The following is a 6,049-nucleotide window of genomic DNA, read 5'->3' as shown; positions in this document are numbered from 1 at the left end:
GACCTGGAGAATAAACTATCCAAGTACACCAACGGCACAGCCTGACACACACAACACACACACACACACACACACACACACACACCACACACACACCACACAGCCTCACACACCACACACACACAACACACACACACACACACACACACACACACACACAGCCTGACACACACACACACCACACACACATCCCGCCACACACACACACACCGCGGCAACCCCACACACGCAAATATAGATACAACGTTAAAACACACTAACAACACCACCATTCCCCTACACACACTGCACAATAACCTTACTGACCTCTATACACAGCGGTATTCAGTCAAAGGCATAATCAACAAGCACATTGCCTTGACCTTGACCTTTAAAGGCGCATTGTCAGAGGTGCAGCGCTGCAACCTGCCTTTAAATTAATCTGTCCCTAACAACCCCAATAACGCCTAACTTCAAACACACATAATCCCCCCCCAAAAAAACACACATAACCCCCCCCCCCCCAAAACACACACATAACACCCCCACCCCCCAAAACACACACATAACCCCCACCCCCTCCAAAACACACATAATCACACACCACAAAACACACACATAACCCCCCTCTACCCCCAAAAACACACACATAACTCACCACACCCCAAACCACACACACAATAACACACACCCCAAAAACACACACACTAACCCCCCACCCCCCCAAAAAAACACACCTGCGTAAAAACAACACACCACACCAACGCGCTCGCCTAGAGAGAGATGTCAGTTGAACATGCTGTATGAATAAAGGGTTGTGAGAAAGTGAGCTGTTAGTAGGTTTGCAAAATTTCTGGTCATTTCTCCAAATTTCCTGAAATTTTGTCTTGAAGAATTCTAGAATCAGGAAGAAATACGCCGGAAATCTAGAATCCTCCAAACAGGATTTCTGGGAATTTTGTGAAAGTTCCACATGAAAAAATACTGTAGTGTATAACTATGGTAGGAATACGTAGCTTTACTGTAGTGTTATACGTGTGGAGTCAGCAAAATACTGAGTGTATTACTATGGTAGGATATTGTAGCATTTACTGTAGGTTGATACGGAGTGGTGTTCAGCAAAATACTGTAGTATTTAAAGTTTATTATAGTATAAATACTGTAGGTAAAAAATAGCAGTATGTACTGTAGTATTTTTTGCGGGGACTGTAGTATACTGTAGTATTTACTGTAGTATTTTTGCAGACTGTGGTATACTGTAGTATTTACTGGTGTGTTTTTTCAGACTGTAGTATTTACTGTAAGTATTTTTGCAGACTGCAGTATTTACTGTAGTATTTTTGCAGACTGTAGTATACTGTAGTATTTACTGGTGTGTTTTTTTCAGACTGTAGTATTTACTGTAGTATTTTTTGTGTGTTTTTTCAGACTGTAGTATTTACTGTAGTATTTTTGCAGACTGCAGTATTTACTGTAGTATTTTTGCAGACTGTAGTATACTGTGGTATTTACTGTTGTGTTTTTGCAGAATGTAGTATACTGTAGTATTTATTGTTGTGTTTTTTCAGACTGTAGTATTTACTGTAGTATTTTTGAAGACTGCAGTTTTTACTGTAGTATTTTTGCAGACTGTAGTATACTGTAGTATTTACTGTAGTGTTTTTGCAGACTGTAATATACTGTAGTATTTACTAAAGTGTTTTTATTTTATTATCTTTGACATAGAAGTGTGTGTGGGGGGGGGGGTTCTCCTTGAAGAAACCTGCTGGAGAAATACTAAAAGAGCAAATGTTCCACAACCTTGCAGGAACGGAGACTTCAGCCCTTCTGCTCTTCTCTACAACCTGTAGGGAACACAATACATGGTCTATACTTGGCATGTCGGTTTCTCACTTATGTGAATATGGGGGAGGGGAATGGGCAGGGTATATGCAAATTGAATACTGTAGTATCTTACGCAGACTGTAGTGTTCTTGCCGACACATTATTGTAGTATTTACTACAGTGTTATTCTGTTGATACTGCTGTAGTATTTACTATAGTATTCTACAGTATACTACAACATTCTATACTAAGTACTACACATGATTGAGGGATACTATAGTGTATAGTATAGTATTCTACAGTATACTAAATTCTACTACAGTATTCGGTACTAAGTACTGTGGTATTCTATAGTAAACTGTAGTATTTTTTTATGTGGGTTATCGGAATTTTGCAACCAACCCTAGTTTTGAGTTTGTATTTACATACAGTCCAAAAGATGAATGCAGGTCTGGTTGAAGGACTAAAGTAAGTGATTCAAGTTTGTTTAAATGTTTTTTATTGTTGTTTTCAGAGGATAGGTTTTGCCGAAAGTTCTCTCGCTCTAGGTGCTTCTGGAAATTGGATCACACACACTCTGTGGACCCAGTCAGTTACTTCGTCTTGTTGGCTGAGGAAAAAGGACATGTGAACCGTCAGTTCTTGCTGTTGGCGAGGAAAAGGACATGTGGACCATCAGTTACTATCGTCTTGTTGGCTGAGAAAAGACATGTGGAACAGTCATTTACTGTCTTGTTGGCTGAGGAAAAGGACATGTGGAACCAGTCAGTTACTCGTCTTGTTGGCTGAGGAAAGAGGACATGTGGAACCAGTCAGTTACTCGTCTTGTTGGCTGAGGAAAAGGACATGTGGAACCAGTCAGTTATCGTCTTGTTGGCTGAGGAAAAGGACATGTGAACCAGTCAGTTACTCGTCTTGTTGGCTGAGGAAAAGGACATGTGGAACCAGTCAGTTACTCGTCTTGTTGGCTGAGGAAAAGGACATGTGGAACCAGTCAGTTACTCGTCTTGTTGGCTGAGGAAAAGGACATTGGGACCAGTCAGTTACTCGTCTTGTTGGCTGAGGAAAAGGACATGTGGAACCAGTCAGTTACTTGTCTTGTTGGCTGAGGAAAGGACATGTGGAACCAATCAGTTACTCGTCTTGTTGCTGAGGAAAAGGACATGTGGAACCAGTCAGTTACTCGTCTTGTTGGCTGAGAAAGGACATGTGGAACAGTCAGTTACTCTCTTTGTTGGCTGAGGAAAGGACATGTGGACCAGTCAGTTATATCGTCTTGTTTGGCTGAGAAAAGGACATGTGGAACCGTCAGTTACTGCGTCTTGTTGCTGCGGAAAAGGACATGTGGAACCAGTCAGTTACTCGTCTTGTTGGCTGAAGGAAAAGGACATGTGGAACCAGTCAGTTATTCGTCTTGTTGGCTGAGGAAAAGGACATGTGGACAGTCAGTTACTCGTCTTGTTGGCTGAGGAAAGAGGACATGTGGAACCAGTCAGTTACTCGTTTGTTGGCTGAGGAAAAGGACATGTGGAACCAGTCCAGTTTTACTCGACACTTTCACAAGTCGCGCGGTAAGAGAACACACAGACTCATAACGACCATTTCGGAATCCCGTTTGCATGCTTGTTTAGATGAACTACCATAATCTAGAACGGAATTTCTGGTTATTCCTGAGCACCGTGGGTGGACGAACTACATCCAGGCTTAAACCACCCGAACTCCATACTCTCGTGAAGTATTCAGACGCCTTGACTTTTCCACATTTTGTTAGATTAACAGCCTTGATTCACTAAATGGGTTTAAATAGTCCACCCTCACCCAGATCATCCACACTACTACACACAATACACCATAATGTAAACAGCACAACCAGATTTTTTGGGCACCTTATAAAAGACAGGAGTGTGCTTTCTACAAATCACTGCCTCCAATCAAATGAATTTATAGCCACAAGTGGACTCAATCACAGTCTGTCGAAACCATTTTCAAGTTCATCATCGGAAAACAGGATGGATCTAGAGAAGCTCAACTTTCGAATCTCATACCAAAGGGTCTGAATACTTATGCAAATAAGGTGGCGGCGTTCTGAATACTTATGCACACTAACCGTGGGGTTTGCAATACTTACTGTAAAACTAAAGGTGGGTCTGAATACTTATGTAAATAGAGCGTGAGGTCTGTCAATAACTTATGTAATAAGGTGTGGGTCTGAATACTTATGTAAATAAGGTGGGGTCCTGAATACCTTATGGGCAAATAACGTGGGTCTGAAAATACTTATGTACATAAGGTGGGGTCTGAATACTTATGTAAATAAGGTGGGGTCTGAATACGTAGTAAATAAGGTGGGGTCTGAATAGTTCCGCAATGCACCTGGTATGCATCCGGGAATTTCTCACACACGAATCGGCTAAAATTAAAATGCCTGCGGTCAAATGACAGGCACTTCATCTCTTCCAATACCGGAAACCTGGAAGAAGAGCGCCATACGACACACACACACAGCCATTCAGAGGTTAGGACTCAATATGATCTCCGAGAACAAGCAGTAGCCACATCTTCCATATTGCAATTCTCCTACCCTATTTCTCTGTGTGCTATGTGCTGTGATGTGATGTGTGCTGGTGTGTGTGTGTCGTGATGATGGGTGCGAAGGCGCGGTCAGGGATAATTGTGTGGGTGCCGCTGTGCGTGTGTGAGAGATAGGGAGGGACAGGGAGAGACTAGGGATGTTGCCACCATTTTCTGGCCTAATACCTAATAGCACACAGCTACAATACAATCAGTATAATCTAATAACACACAGCTACAATATAAGCAGTATAATATCTAATAACACATTAGCTGCAATGTGAGCAGGTCCGTGAGAAATGAAAGGATAGCCCAAGCTTAAGAAAAAAGAAAGATTGTTTTATTGATGTCGTGTCTCATCCTTTATCAGAATAACACAAAACTCTTTTTTATTTTTGTTATTTTTATAATCGCACTATTTCACATTTTTGAGAAGGTTAACAGATCCTGTTATTACTGAGTGTTGGTCGGCGATGGACGGATAAGGAGGGGACAGAGTGGGGGACAGAGATGTGTGGAGTGACAGAGTGGGGGACAGAGTGGGGACAGAGTGTGACAAGGTGGGGGACACAGAGGGGGACAGAGTGTGTGACAGAGTGTGTGACAGAGAGGGACGACAGAGTGGGTGACAGAGAGTGAAACAGAGTGTGTGACAGAGAGAGAGAGACAGAGTGTGTGACAGAGAGGGAGACAGACGTGTGTGACAGAGAGGGAGACAGAGTGTGTGACAGAGAGGGAGACAGAGTGTGTGACAGAAGAGGGAAACAGAGTGGCGAGACAGAGTGGGAGACAGAGTGAGGAGACAGAGTGGGAGACAGAGTGGGGGACACGAGTGGGAGACAGAGTGGGGAGACAGAGTGGAGAGACAGAGTGGGAGACAGAGTGGGAGACAGAGTGGGAGACAGAGTGGGAAACAGAGTGTGTGACAGAGAGGGGGACAGAGTGGGGTGACAGAGTGGGTGACAGATGTGGTGACAGAGTGGGGTGAACAGAGTGGGTGACAGAGTGGGTGACAGAGTGGGTGACAGAGTGGGTGACAGAGTGTGTGTGATCCAATTTCCAGAACACTAGAGCGAGAGAACTTTCGGCAAAACCTATCCTCTTGAAAACAACAATAAAAAAACATTTAAACAAACTTGAAATCACTTACTTTAGTCCTTCAACCAGACCTGCATTCATCTTTTGGACTGTATGTAAATACAAACTCAAAACTAGGGTGTGGTTGCAAAATTCCGATAACCCACATAAAAAAATACTACAGTTTACTATAGAATACCACAGTACTTAGTACCGAATACTGTAGTAGAATTTAGTATACTGTAGAATACTATACTATACCACTATAGTATCCCTCAATCATGTGTAGTACTTAGTATAGAATGTTGTAGTATACTATAGTAAATACTACAGCAGTATCAACAGAATAACACGTGTAGTAATACTCAATAATGTGTCGGCAAGAACACTACAGTCGCGTAAAATACTACAGTATTCAATTTGCATATACCCTGCCCATTCCCCTCCCCCATATTCACATAAGTGAGAAACCGACATGCCAAGTATAGACCATGTATTGTGTTCCCTACAGGTTGTAGAGAAGAGCAGAAGGGCTGAAGTCTCCGTTCCTGCAAGGTTGTGGAACATTTGCTCTTTTATATTTCTCCAGCAGGTTTTC

At 42.5% G+C, this 6,049-nt stretch overlaps 2 long non-coding RNA genes and 1 other non-coding gene across 3 annotated transcripts in view; 2 read left to right on the top strand and 1 right to left on the bottom strand.

Moving 5' to 3' along the window:
• The first annotated feature begins 1,103 nt into the window (after positions 1-1,103).
• On the top strand, positions 1,104-1,669 carry LOC139024386 (uncharacterized). The gene is made up of 2 exons (XR_011475676.1): positions 1,104-1,283; positions 1,427-1,669. It is a non-coding gene; the product is annotated as an uncharacterized lncRNA (long non-coding RNA).
• A 50-nt stretch (positions 1,670-1,719) lies between these two features.
• Positions 1,720-1,773, bottom strand: LOC112070880 (U7 small nuclear RNA). Its single transcript, XR_002893984.1, has one exon. It is a non-coding gene; the product is annotated as a U7 small nuclear RNA (small nuclear RNA).
• A 3,122-nt stretch (positions 1,774-4,895) lies between these two features.
• The window catches only part of LOC139024385 (uncharacterized), a 1,676-nt gene continuing 522 nt past the window's right edge, over positions 4,896-6,049 (top strand). The window contains exons 1-3 of the long non-coding RNA XR_011475675.1: positions 4,896-4,913; positions 5,233-5,329; positions 5,369-5,419. This is a non-coding gene — a long non-coding RNA (uncharacterized lncRNA). The remainder of the gene's footprint in view (positions 4,914-5,232; positions 5,330-5,368; positions 5,420-6,049) is intronic.

The sequence above is a fragment of the Salvelinus sp. IW2-2015 genome, unplaced genomic scaffold, assembly GCF_002910315.2.
Source record: "Salvelinus sp. IW2-2015 unplaced genomic scaffold, ASM291031v2 Un_scaffold1447, whole genome shotgun sequence".
NCBI lineage: Eukaryota > Metazoa > Chordata > Actinopteri > Salmoniformes > Salmonidae > Salvelinus > Salvelinus sp. IW2-2015.
This window is presented reverse-complemented; position numbering and strand designations above follow the sequence as displayed.